Source organism: Adiantum capillus-veneris, chromosome 16 (genome assembly GCF_014529385.1).
Source record: "Adiantum capillus-veneris isolate H3 chromosome 16, ASM1452938v2, whole genome shotgun sequence".
NCBI classification, from domain to species: domain Eukaryota; kingdom Viridiplantae; phylum Streptophyta; class Polypodiopsida; order Polypodiales; family Pteridaceae; genus Adiantum; species Adiantum capillus-veneris.
Genome location: NC_140946.1, coordinates 42674415 through 42689027, shown reverse-complemented (window position 1 = coordinate 42689027; position 14613 = coordinate 42674415). Strand labels below are relative to the sequence as shown.

The window sequence follows — 14613 nt, the reverse complement described above, 5'->3', positions numbered from 1 at the left end:
TTTCACTACTTTGATTCATTAAATCAAAATAAATTTAGCAAAGTTATTGATTGAATAATCACAAAATACAAAGAGAACAACATAAACAAGAATAGAAACACAAGACACCATACTAGGTATTTGCCTTTCACCTCTTTATTCATATCATGGAGCATGAATTACAATTCTACCAAGAGCAACCCCTTGTTGGGGCCAACATTTGAGGATGTAGGTGTGTGTTTGTAATATCGGGCATCCCATACCACCCGGTCTCACCTCCTCAAGGTGACCTCATGCACTCCTAGCCTCACGGGCTAACCATTGGTACTCTACCACAACAACGGGGGTTGATAACTAAAGATGAGGCCTTAGCCTCCTTTTATAAAAAAAGATCAGTCACACAGGTTGGGATTCACACTACGTCCATTTGGACACTGGAGATCCATCTCAACGGTGTCATAGACTAGACTTCCTCTCCTATGATAGAGACATAACAATTAGAGCACTCTCAAAGTTGAAATTTTTGCTACATGGCTGCAAAAAAACAAACCAAGTTTCTTTGGAGATATATGTGTGTTAATATTTTCCTTCTGTTACCATATACATGTGGTAGTGATGTTTGTGAACACACTAGGACCGCCGGGGCATTTTTTCCCTCTTTAGGAGGTTTTTTCCCCCGTGCATTGTATATACGCCCATCACTCTAGGGCTATCTATCTTTCCATTGCACACTAAGTAACACACTCTCTATTGTGTGCCTTGAGCTTCCTTCGTCTTCTCCAAGCTGTGTGTGTTTCTCTGCAACCCTAATTCCAACAATTGGTATCAGAGCAGGTCACGTCCTCCCGGGCTTAGTCGCCAGTTGCTCCAGCACACGCCTGCTCACTTTCTCCGATTTCAGTGAGCTTTGGCGAGTGTTCGTAGGTTGACAAATCTTTTGGGCAAGCTCGTAGAGCTTGGTCTGCTCAGAATTTTGATTTGGGCTCATTTCGGCCTCCATTTCCACTACAGACAGTACTGCACAGGCTATTTCGTCATTTTGTGCAGATTTTTTGTCAGTGTCGTTTTCTGCATAACATGTGCCTTATAGTCTTCTACGGTTTGTGCTATATAGCATAGGTTGTTCCCGCTCCGTTTCTCCTATTTTTGAGCAGTTTTCACATCAGGTGCAGCATTTACCATGGTTGACAACAACAACACAGATGTGTTCAAGATGTTTGCTGTTGAGGACAGATTGGATGGGGACAAATACCCTATGTGGGCTTATATGATGCAACATGTTCTTGTGTCAAAGGGTGTCTGGAACATTGTGCAGGGCATTGATGTACGTCCTGGTTCTGAGGATGTAGGCGATGTTGAGAATGTTGCAGGTCTTGCTGCAAGGATTGCAGTTGTTAGAGTTGTTTTGCCTACGGCAGAACAAGCTCGTTGGGATGTTAAGGATGCCCAGGCTCATGCATTGATTGCGTTGTCTGTGAAGTGCACCATTGTTCCTCACATCCATTCAGCAAAATCTGCAAAACAGGCTTGGGATATTTTAGCAGGTCTTTATGCAAGCCGCAATGAGGCTAAAATTGCTTTGCTGCGTAAAGAGCTAGAGTCAAAGATTATGCATGAGGAAGATGATATGGACACTTTCCTTGCTAGTGTCAAGGATATCAATGAGCAGCTTATTTCTGCAGGTGAAGTCATTTCAGACAGTTCCCTTGTGCAGACTGTTCTTGATGCCTTACCAGATTCCTACCAGACTTTTGCTAGTACTTGGAGACTGATGACCCAAGGAAATCCTGAAGTTGTCAAGTTTGATGCATTATGCACATTGCTGTTGCAAGAGTCACTTTCTAGAAAAAACAGGACTAGGCAGCATGTAGTTGAACAGGCTTTTATTGCTTCTCAAAGAAAGGGTGGTAACAGTAATGCAGCCACTTCTTATGGTTTTGCTACGAGTGGCAAAAATTCTGTTCCTAATGCTTCTGCTGGCAGTACTTCGTCTGACAATTCTGGTGATAAGGGCAAAAAGAAGATGCATTGCCATTATTGTAAAGCCAATGATCACTTAATCAAGTCGTGTCCTAAGTTGAAGGCCAAAGAGGCTGAGAAGAAAGAGGGTGGTTCCACTCCAAATGCTGGTTCCACTACAAATGCATCCATTGTTGAGTCTTCTATGAAAAAGACTGTGTTGCTGATGTTGATGCAGAATGGGCTTGTAGTGCAAAGTGCACTTACAATTTTGTTGTCCATGATGCATGCTTGTCAGTTGCTGCAGATTCACATGTCTGGTATTTCGACAGTGGTGCTACAAAGCACATTACCTCACATCATGAATTGTTTACCTCTCTCGAGTCTGTCCCTCATGGGAATTCAGTCACTTGTGCCAACAATGCCTCTTATCCAGTTCAGGGAGTTGGAAAGATTGTGCTCACTGCTGCTAATGGCAGTTCCTTCACGCTTGTTGATGCACTTTATGTACCTGGGATCAAGAAGAATATCTTGTCTGTATCCGCACTTGCTAGACTTGGACTTGTAGTCAAATTTGTGGATGATCGATGTACAGTTCATGATATCAGTTTTGGTGATGAAATTGTTACATCTGGGCTTTTGTGCCGTGGGCTGTATAAGCTCACTTTGTATGACAAGTGTGGACAAAATATTGCAAATGCTATTGCAGATTCAAGGGCTATTTCATATTCAAAACTTTGGCATGCACGTTTTGGTCATCTGAATTTTACCAGTTTGCTGCGTTTGCAGAAATCTCGTATGGTTGCTTCTTTTCCACCTCTTGAAGCACATGTCAAACATGTTTGTGAAGGCTGTATTTTGGGTAAGATGCAGCGTTCTAAATTTCCAAAGGATGGTTCAGTTCGAGCCACATGCAGGTTGCAGCTTGTGCATAGTGATGTTTGTGGGCCCATGCAAACTCCGTCCTTGGGAAATTACCTGTACTTTGTGACTTTCATTGATGATTACTCCAGGCATGCATGGGTATTTCCGCTTAAAGCGAAGTCCAAAGTTTTTATGTGCTTCAAACAATTTCTGGCTATGGCTGAAAATGTCTCGAAATGTACACCCTCCGTTCCGATCGAGGGGGGGAGTATATGTCTCATGAATTTAATGCATTTTTGGCTAGTCATGGGATAAAACACCAATGTACAGTGCCTTATACGCCTCAGCAAAATGGTGTTGCTGAGAGTCAAAAGTCAAGCTTTACCCCATTCTTTTTGGCTTGAGGCCATCATGTGTGCCACTTATGTACTTAACAGGTGTCCTATGAAAGCTTTGCAGTCTATTACTCCATATGAAGCATGGCATGATCGAAAGCCTTCTATTGAGCACATACGTGTTTTTGGTTGTTTGGCATATGCTTTGGTGCCACAAGTGCAGCGCAGAAAATTGGATGATAAGGCTGTCAAATGTATTTTTGTTGGTTATAGTGCTGAAAGCAAAGGTTATAGGTTGTATCATCCGCAAACCAAACGTATTCTAGTTTCAAGGGATGTAGAGTTTGTGGAAGATTATGTTCGGCCCTTGCTGTCATGTACTAGAGACAGTAATGTAAGCTCACATGACATTTATGACACTTTGTTGCCTCTTTTCAGTGGTGGAAATACAAATGTAAGTTTCAATGAGGCAAATGTACAGCCTATGGGGGTTTCTAAAAATGTTTTAGATCAGCCTATTACTGATGCAGATGTACATGATGTACTTGATGAGGAAAGGGCTGAAAATGAGCAGGCTAGAGGTATGCCAAAATGGCTGGTGCACACTTTGCGTGACAGTAAATTGGATGCACCTTTGTCTAGTCGTACTCGTTCATGCTCTCGCCATGCATCTTATGCATCAGATTGTTATGCTTTGGCTGTGTCTAGTTTACATGATGTTGAGGAGCCTCTGTCTTTTGATGAAGCACAGAATTCAAAAAATTGGATGGCTGCCATGCAATCAGAATATGATGCACTTATAGAAAATGACACATGGACTTTATGTGATTTGCCTCCTGGCAAAAAGGCCATTGGTACGAAGTGGGTTTACAAGTTGAAACGCAAACCGGATGGTGAGATCGATCGCCATAAGGATCGACTTGTTGCAAAGGGTTATGCACAACAAAAAGGCATAGATTATGAAGAGACTTTTGCTCCCACTTGTCGTATGACTACTGTACATTTTCTATGTGCATTGGCAGCTCATTTTGGTTGGGATGGACATCAATCAGACATTGTTACTGCTTTCTTGAATGGTGACATATTTGAGGAAGTTTATGTAACGCAGCCTCGCGGTTTTGTCATAAAAGGACAAGAGGACAAAGTGTGCAGATGTTAGAAGGCTTTGTATGGGTTGAAGCAATCTCCTCGTGCTTGGTATGAGAAAGATGACACTCATTTGGTCAAACAAGGCTTTCGTAACAGTCCAACAGAAAGCACATTGTATGTAAAGCGTGAGGGTGATGTACTTCTCATTGTGGTTATTTATGTTGATGATTTACTGATCACTGGACCAAATGAGAGACATATTGCTGAATTTAAGGCTGATTTGAATGCTACTTTCAAGATGAAAGATTTGGGGCTGTTGCATCATTACTTGGGTATACAGTTTAAGCAGTATGATGGTGGTATTGCCTTGTGTCAGAAAAGTTACATAGAGACATTGCTATGTAAGTTTGGACTTGAGGATTGCAAACCTATTGCCACTCCCATGGAAACAAGTTTGAAGTTGAGTCTACATGATGCTGGCGATCCTGCTGATGTCACTCTTTACCAAACTGCTATTGGTTGCCTCATTTATGTATGCAACACGAGGCCAGATATTCAGTTTGCAGTCTCACAGGTCAGCAGATTTATGCATAGCCCAGGGTCTAAGCATTGGCACGCTGTCAAGAGGATTTTCCGCTACCTTAGTGGCACTTTACATCTTGGCTTGTTTTATCCCAGGGAGGGATCATTGCCGCTAGACTTACATGCTTTTTCGAACTCAAATTGGGCTGGTTGTTTTGACACGTAAGTGTCCACAAGTGGTTTTTGTTTCATGCTTGGCAGTTCATGTATATCATGGTTGAGCAAGAAGCAACCTACTGTGGCCACTTCGAGTTGTGAGGTTGAGTACAGGGCAGTCTTCACAGCTACGGTTGATTGTGTATGGCTCAGACGCCTTATGGCTGATTTGGGTGTTGGACAGGACACTGCCAACACTATCTACACTAATAGTCAGAGCGCATTGGCAATTGCGAGGAACCCAGTTTTCCATGCTCGCACAAAGCACATTGAGGTGCATTACCACTATGTCAGGGAGAGGCTCTCATCAGGAGAGATCAGCTTGGCTTATGTGCCAACACAGGACAACCTTGCAGATCTTTTCACAAAGGCATTGTCTCGTGAGAAGCTTGAAGCTTTCCGCAAAGCTTTGGGCTTACTCCCCTTTGTGGACTGATCCTGTCCTCAGGGCATGGCACTTCCCTTTCTTCATGTGCCAGCTCTCGTTCACCGCATCACTCCAGGGGGGATTTGTTACCATATACATGTGGTAGTGATGTTTGTGAACACACTAGGACCGCCGGGGCATTTTTTCCCTCTTTAGGAGGTTTTTTCCCCCGTGCATTGTATATACGCCCATCACTCTAGGGCTATCTATCTTTCCATTGCACACTAAGTAACACACTCTCTATTGTGTGCCTTGATCTTCCTTCGTCTTCTCCAAGCTATGTGCGTTTCTCTGCAACCCTAATTCCAACACCTTCTTAAGTGTCTTCTTAGTAGATTGATCCTTCTAGCCACTCTATTGCTACCTTGGTGTAGAAGCGGGAATGTATGGTGTTTTAGGCTCAGCCTTTCTTGTTGGTGTGTACACCTTGGCTTTTTTTCTTGCATTGGCAATTAGTGTATGGAAGTAGGCCTCTTCTTCATGGTGAGATTTATCTACTCTTCCTCAGATGACTCCTCAATAGATTCATACTCTTCATCAAAATCTAAGTCACCATCATCATGCTCATCATTGTCGTGTTTCTCACCATCCTCATCATCCTCTCCACTCTTCTTCTTTACACCCTTGCTCTTCTTAGACACAACACATTTCACTTTAGACTTACATTCTATAGGAGGCACCTCTAATATGGGAGCAGTTGGGGATTTTGTTGCAGGCTTGTTTGCTAGAGTAGCAAACAAGGCTACAACAGCCTTGTCAAGTTTAGTGACCCCCAACCTACCATTCTCTTTAGCAAGAAGTGTGGATTCCTCCTCACCCTCATCTCGAATCTCAAATTCATCTCATCATCCCAACCTCATAGAGTCATCATCCCTAACAGCTTCGGTCTTGTACACATAGAAGTAGATGCTTCCAGAGCTATTATGGGAGAACACAAAATAGTTCTAGAAAATGAGGTCCAAAGTCATGTCCCCCATGAAAGGGTTTCAACATTCACTTGATTTGACCTGTTTTTTACTTTCAAAACACCATAAGAGATCAATTCATTATCGATGCCAAATTACCAATGTTGTTGGCGGGCATTGGTATATGCATTGCTAAAACTGAGGGAGACCCAAAAAATTTATAAGACTGATGCTTATTTAGATACACATACCAACGTCTATACGGATGCAAATTTTGACGTGCATATTGATGCTTATATGGACGATTGTAAATGGATAAAAATCCATGCGATACCTCTTCTCGAACAAGAGTACATATTTCTACACATAAATGGGCTTCATGGTGGGCACTACCTTATGTACATGATGGATCATCTCATTGGCTACTCAGTTCGTTGGACTAGTGCCTAAGTGCAAAAATAAGAGAATGACCATCTATAAGTATGGCAAGGATGTGGCACAATTCTTCCCCAGGATACATAATCATAGAGAATCATGCCCCTCCTATGTTTCTAGTGGTCACCTCTAGTGTTGATTGATGCCAAATTTTAGTTTACTAGTGTTGCAAAGTAATTGGTCAAACATGTTGAGTTGAAAAGTTGAAAGAATGGAAAATATTTAGGTATTGTTACCATATTCATGTTGTAGTGATGTGTGTGAACACACTAGGACCGCCGAGGCATTTTTTCCCTCTTTATGAGGTTTTTTCCCTCGTGCATTGTATATACGCCCATCACTCATGGACTATCTATCTTACACTAAGTAATACACTCTCTATTGTGTGCCTTGAGCTTCCTTCATCTTCTCCAAGCTCTATCTGTGTTCCTGCATCCCTAATTCCAACAATTGGTAGCAAAGAAGGTTGCGTCCTCCCGGGCTTAGTCGCCAGTAGCTCCAGCATACGCCTGCTCATTTTCTCCAATTTCAGTGAGCGTTCATAGTTCGACAAATTTTTTGGAAGAGCTCGTTAAGCTATGTCTGCTCATATTTTTGATTCGGGCTCATTTCAACCCCCGTTTCCACTACAGTCAAGTTTGCACAGGAAATTTTGTCATTTTGTGCATAATTTTTGTCAGTGCCAAATACTTCATAACAGGTCCCATATAGTCTATTGCGGGTTGTGCTATATAGCATGTGCAAGTCTCACTCAGTTTCACTCATTTCGGGCAATTTTCACATCAAGTGCATGCATTTTCGATGGCTGACAACAACATAGATGTGTTCCGGATGTTTGCTACTGAGGACAGATTGGATGGGAATAATTACCCTATGTGGGCTTACATGATGAACATGTTCTTGTGTCAAAGGGCCGTTTGCAATATTGTGAAGGGCATTGATGTACGCCTTGGTTTTGAGGATGTAGGCGATATTGAGGATGTGGCAGGACTTGCTGCAAGGATGGCTGATGTAAGAGTTGTTTTGCCTACGATAGAACAAGCTTGTTGGGATGTAAAGGATGTGCAGGCTCATGCATTGATTGCATTGTCTGTGAAGTGCACTATTACTCCTCACATTCGTTCAACAAAATTTGCAAAACAAGCTTAGAATATTATGGTTGGTCTTTATGCAAGTCGCAATGAGGCTAAAATTGCATTGCTACGTAAAGAGCTGGAGTCGAAGACTATGCATGAGGAAGATGATATGGACACTTTCCTTGCTGGTGTCAAGGATATCAATGAGAAACTTATTTCTGCAGGTTGTCATTTTAGACAGTTCCCTTGTGCAGACTTTTCTTGATGCCTTACCAGATTCTTACCAGACTTTTGCTAGTACTTGGAGACATGACCCAAGGAAATCCTGAAGTTGTCAATTTTGATGCATTGTGCACATTGTTGTTGCAAGAGTCACTTTCTAGAAAAAACAGGAGTAGATAGCGTGTAGTTGAACAGGCTTTTATTTTTTCTCAAAGAAAGGGTGGTAACAACAACGCAACCACTTCTTATGGTTCTTCTACGAGTGGAAAATCAGGAGTCGCTTTCCAGAAAAAACAGGAGTAGATAGCGTGTAGTTGAACAGGCTTTTATTATTTCTCAAAGAAAGGGTGGTAACAACAATGCAACCACTTCTTATGGTTCTTCTACGAGTGGAAAATCACATGTTCCTAATGCTTCTACTGGTAGCAATTCGTTTGGAAATTCTGGCGATAAGGGCAAAAAGAAGATGCGCTGCCATTATTTTAAAGCTAATGATCACTTGATAAAGCAGTGTCCTAAGTTGAAGGCCAAAGAGGCTAAGAAGAAAGAGGGTGGTTCCACTACAAATGCAACCATTTTTGAGTCTTCTGTGAAAGGAGACTATGATGCTAATGTTGATGCAGAATGGGCCTTTAGTGCAAAGTGCACTTACAATACTGTTGTCCATGATGCATGCATGTCAGTTGTTGCAGATTCACATGTGTGGTATTTCAAAAGTGGTGCTAAAAGCACATTACCTCACATCATGAATTATTCACCTCTCTCGAGTCTTTCCCTCATGAGAATTTAGTCACTTGTGCCAACAATGCCTCTTATCCAGTTCAGGGGGTTGGAAAGATTGTGCTTACTATTGCTAATGGTAGTTCTTTCACACTTGTTGATGCACTTTATGTACCTGGATCAAGAAGAATCTTTTTTCTGTATCTATACTTGCTAGACTTGTACTCATTAGGAAAAATATGAACCCTCTAGGGGCCCTTTGGGATTAAGGTTAATTAGAGGCCAGCCAATAGGAAGAGGGTGGTGGACACACTCTATACCCTCAAAAAAGTAAGGGGACAAGGTAGCCTTACACCTCTTAATGGCCTCTTACCTAGTGAGAAGGTAAGGGAGGTGGCTAGGGGAAAGGGGGGGGGGGGGACCACTTTGACCTCTTTTCCCCCACTTTTTGGTCCGGATTTAAAAATACACTAAAAAATTCAAATTTTCAAAAAATCTCAAATTTCAAGTTTTCCCTCCTTAAAAGGTCCCCAAACCTATTTCATGGTCAAAAAAGTTTTTTTGACCTTCAAAGGTATCCAAAAATTTGTTTTTTTTCAAATTTTTTTCAAAACATCATTTTTCACCCTCCAAAGTCTTTCCAAACCTATTCTATAGCTAAAAAGTGATTTTCTCTCTCTACAAACCCTTTTCCAAGCTCTCCATTGCTGCAACAACCACATGCACCCCCTATAGTCCAGGATTATCTCTCTGCTAGCTTTCTCCCACCTCCATTGTAGCACCAAGCAAGCTCCTCCCCCATCTCTTCCCCTTGCCCACCACATAGTTTCACAGCAAGCTAGCTCCTCTCCCTTCTCTCACCTCCATTACAGCATGAAACAAGATTCTACTCCTTCTACTTTCATTCACTCACACTACATGGAAACCTCTACTCCCGAAGGTGGCAAAAGTATGAGCTCACATAACTTGCATACCACAACAACAGGAGGTGTGAATAGTGTGTGGGCATTGCAAGGGTTCATCTCCAACATAAAGATAGAATGGTAAGAAAACTACCCTTGTAGCTTACATTCAGAGCTAAACATCATCTCCATCTTTAAGTTTATCATGCTGGAGAAACAAACCTCTTTATGGCTTTCAATGTTTAGGCTTTACACCTCTTAACACTGGGTGGTGCTATTTTGTTGATGGCTTTGGTGCGCCATCTATAGTTGTGTAACATCTGATTGAGTCCCACAACGCAAGTAAGTTGTGCTATCTATGGAGAGTCATGAAATATTTTCTTATAATTTATTATTTGTATAGTTGTCATTAGATTATTAGAATGATATCATTTTGTACTTTATAACTTTGTCACGGGGAGGTCACCAAATAAAAATGTAACCTATCACGTGAGTTCAACAGAAGGGTATTTAAAGTTCTTGAAACTTACAAAAATATATATATAGAAGGGCATTATTTTTTCAAATTTGAAAAAAACTTACATATTTTAAAAGAAAAGGATATATTATATTCCTAAAAAAATTCACAGATAAGGGGTTTTACAAACATGTCTTGAACGCACATGATATGGTAGTTTTACACATAGTGAACCCCCCGAGAACTTTGTGCTCACATAATCTATTGTTTACTTACAGAGTCAGCTTTTTTTCAGAGAACATGAGCAAGCAACCATGTGCAGAGATGGAAATCACTCTATTTTTGTTACGTGAGGAACCTTTCACTACCATCTTAAAGGATTTTGATAAGAATAGTAGAATTTTTGTAGAATCTTGAACCAATAGGTACTCTCTAGGAGCTCTTAGAAAAGCCATCCATATAGTACGACTATCTTCCCTAGTGTCATAGACACACAAACACTCAAGTGTATATGAATCTCTAGATGAGGAAGACAAATACTTGTAGGAGACGCCTAATAACAACAACATTGTCTCCGTTTGTAATTATTTTCATGAGGCTGGATTCTTCTATAAATGCAATATAAATATGTTTTTTGTTAAATGGTGTCACATTGAGTGAGAGTATTTAGTTTAGATTATTGGAGTTTCATACAAATTTGAGAAATATTGTTAACTTTTATGGATATTTTGATTTTCTTGTAAGACGTTTTAAGTCTCAAGTCTTAGTCACTCCACCATGAAGAAATTCAATATTTTGATTTCAGTTTAATCACCAATGGTTATTCTTATTAAAGTGGATCATAACCTTTGTCAACATGTCTTCATTTGGGGATGTTTAACGTTAGGTTGGTAACCTAACAAGACATAAAAGTGTCCTTTCAGGGTTTTGAAAAAAACCTCCAAAACCATAGTAGATCCACTCATTTTGTAAAATCCTTTGATAAGGTTATAGTTCAAGGCCTACTACACATGTAAAAAATAAGAAACTTGTAAAATTTATCATCTTTTGGTCACACCAAGCCTCCAAAGTTCATGGACCAGTACATTTTCATCAAAAACAGTCATTTCTTACATTTTGTTGCATAAAAATAAGATTAGGATTTTTGTAGGACTTGAGATAAATTCCCTAGTTAATTTCAATGGGTTAGTGATCAGAACATATGATTGCTTCTCACTCACTATTTTTTGTTTTGACAAAAGAAATAGGTACAAAAAAGTTGAATTTTTACCATTCTGCAAACCTATCATCAAAGTTTCTACAGCCACGCTCAATACAAATAATATATGCATGTTTTCTTAGTTCCCTATTGTCCTTTAGGTTCATGGGGAGCCATGGAGCATGTCAAAAGAATAATACATCTCTTACCAAGGGGAATCTTGGGGACAAAGATGAAGTGCTAAATACAGCAAACATGAAAAAACTAGGTTCAACATTATGAGTTGTAGAATCCCATAGAAACTATTCAATATCTAGCCAAATTGGATCCTTATGATTAGATATGGTTACTACCTACAAAATGCATGTAGTTGTCACAAGAAACTAACAATATTGAAAAGCTATACTTGATATACTAGAATGTTTTGTTTTCTTCTATAATTGAAAAAATCAACCATCGTTGTCTACTATGCAAAATAGGGTATTAGGTGCCCCAAAACTCGAGGAATATTAGCTTTATGTTACAATATGCGACATAGAAAATCAAAACTGCATTTGGATATCATGAAAGCCACCAAAAAAATCATAGAAGAGCTAAAATTGGCTAAAAAACAAGATTTGACAATTTTTGTAATTTGGTCATAACTGACAACTTTAACATTTATTTCTCCCTAGAAGCATCAAGACATGTTGAGGACTACTAAAGATAGTTCTCTAGCATTATAGACCTCAAAAACATGAATTCTAGAGTGGTATAGTTGCAAAAAGTTGAAAAAAGCCAAAAACAGGACCCGTTTTTTCACACAGTTTAGGTTGTGAAATGTTAGGACAAGGTTAAAGATGGAATTGATATTCCAAAAAAATGTCGAGTTTTTTTCAGCTCATGAGACAACTTTCTAAACAGATAGCACCTCAAAATCCATTTTGAAACTCTTGACATAATTCAAGGAAAATGGTCACTTAACAGGACATAAAAGTGTCCCATTACCAACCTAGTGTTAATATATATCATTAGCAACGTTTCACAAGTTGAGAAAGTTAAATTCTTGCTTTCCAACATGTTATTGTTACCATACTATATGCCTATGCCAAGCTTGACTTAGAGAAATGACAACTTGAGATGGAGGTGTCGATGTATAGGAGTGACTTATTATTGATTCGTGTTTCATTATACATATATTGTAAATCCTTTAAGTTTCCACCTTTTTGACTAGTGTTGACAAGTTTTTGGTATCAAATCTTCTTAAATATCCCTGTTCATGAGCTATTGGTAGTTATCTCTTTGGTATTGCTAAAGATGATACCGATAGCTATTACTTTGTGAACTTAATTGTTAAATTGTGGATTTTATTTTTACTATGTAGCTCATTTGGATAGAGAAAGTGTAAACATAAATTATAGATACATGTATTTTTAACATAGAAGATATGTACCACTCGAGCCTATGTAAACCGCTAATCAAGAAACCTTTGGTTGGATACTATAACAATAGGGGTCACATGTGGTTTCAAATATCAAAGAAATGGCTTAACCAAAAAATTCCCAAGAACACGAGGTGGACACAAGGAAGTAAAAATTGGCTCCTTGTTTGGTCGATTTCTAGTACAGAATGTTTAGTGCACAGGATTTGTGAGGCCTTTGACCTGGGGAGTTCACTAAAGTATATGTAACATAGCACATGTGTTCAATAGAAGGGATTTTATATTCTTGTAAAGTTACAGAAACATGTGTAGATAAGGCCTATAAAGGGGTACTTTTAATCCATTTTGGTGAACGCACATGATATAGGAAAATTTTACATAGTAAATGTTCCGGACCTTTGAACACAGAGAAAATGAGAGGGGGGGGGGGATTCTCTGATTACATCAAACTCTAGACCTCTATCTCATGGACATGCATTAAAAAAAAGCCCCTATTTGTCATTATAAGGCCCCAGGGACCCTAAAAAAGAGGGGCCACAAGGGCGCGCAGAATGGCCATCCAGGTCCCTGGGGCCTTATAATGACAAACACACACCAAGAACATGGGTAGTGGACACAAGGAAGCAAAAAATGGTTGATGAGCATGATACAAGGTTTAGGTATTTGCCATTGGGAGGGGGGAGTTTGCTATGAATACATCAAACTACACACTTCTATCTCATAGCCATGGATAAAAAAAGATTGTATTTGCCATTTTAAGGCCCAAGGGACCCTCAACAAGAGGGGCCACAAGGGCATGAGAATGGCCATCCAGGCCATAGCAAAATGGGGGGGGGGGGGGGGGGGGGGGGGGAGGGGAAGCTCTTGCTCTCTGTACATCCAACATAACATCTTTATATCATCCTCATACACAATATTTTTGCAATTTTTTTCCATATAAAAGCCCCCAGGGCCCTCAGCAAGGCTGGCCACAAGGGCGCGCAAAATGCCCATCCAGGACTTTTGGATGGGCTTTTTGCGCGCCCTTGTGGCTAGTCTTGCTGAGGGCCCTAGGGGGTCTTTAAAGTGAAAAAAGTACAAAATTATTGTGTATGAGGATGATACAAGGTTTAGTTTTTTTTTTTCTTTTTCAAGTGTTGAACTTTTAGGCTGCATTCAACACCTTCTAGCTTCTAATTAGCTCCGAATCTGTTTGGGCTTGTCTCACATGAATTTGTTCATCTCATTGCGCTCTTCGACGATCGTGTGATGCAAAAAAATCATACTTTGCTCGAATTCTCCAAAAATTAACGTGCAAGTTGGCAATTTCTAAAAAAATGATGTAAAACGGACATTTCTTACTTTTTCCTTAATCTACAGGCTCCAACGATCATTAAAACCATGGATCTGAAAATACTCAAAGAACTAATGTTTTTTATTGTGTTAAGGGCTATATTTCCTACATACAAAACTTTCCCAAAATATCGTCATAACACCTTCAAAAGTGGCTTCCAAGGAGTGCCTTCGATCAAAATTTGAAACTGAAGGAAAACAATCAGAATGAACTTCTAGACTGTGTACAAACTTTAAAATAGCCAAAATTTTCTTCAAAAAAAAGGATATCGCTAAAATTTTGAAAATAGGCTTCCTATGGACTTCCCACTACGATAGAAATCAAAGGGTTCAAGGAGAGGTATGGTGTCACAAGTGCATGGTAGGAATCTCACCGAGGTTTTTTTCGTCAAGGTATCTTGTACGTTATCATGTCTTCTCATGTACAATCTTACCAAGTGCATGGTAGGAATCTCACCGAGGTTTTTTTCGTCAAGGTATCTTGTACGTTATCATGTCTTCTGATGTACAATCTTACCAAACAAAAACAAATTTACACTTTAAATGACTACAAAT

General features: G+C 39.9%; 1 pseudogene; it reads right to left on the bottom strand.

The window, feature by feature from the left end:
* Window positions 1-456: 456 nt before the first annotated feature.
* On the bottom strand, window positions 457-6451 carry LOC147438918 (uncharacterized; annotated as a pseudogene).
* Window positions 6452-14613: the final 8162 nt, after the last annotated feature.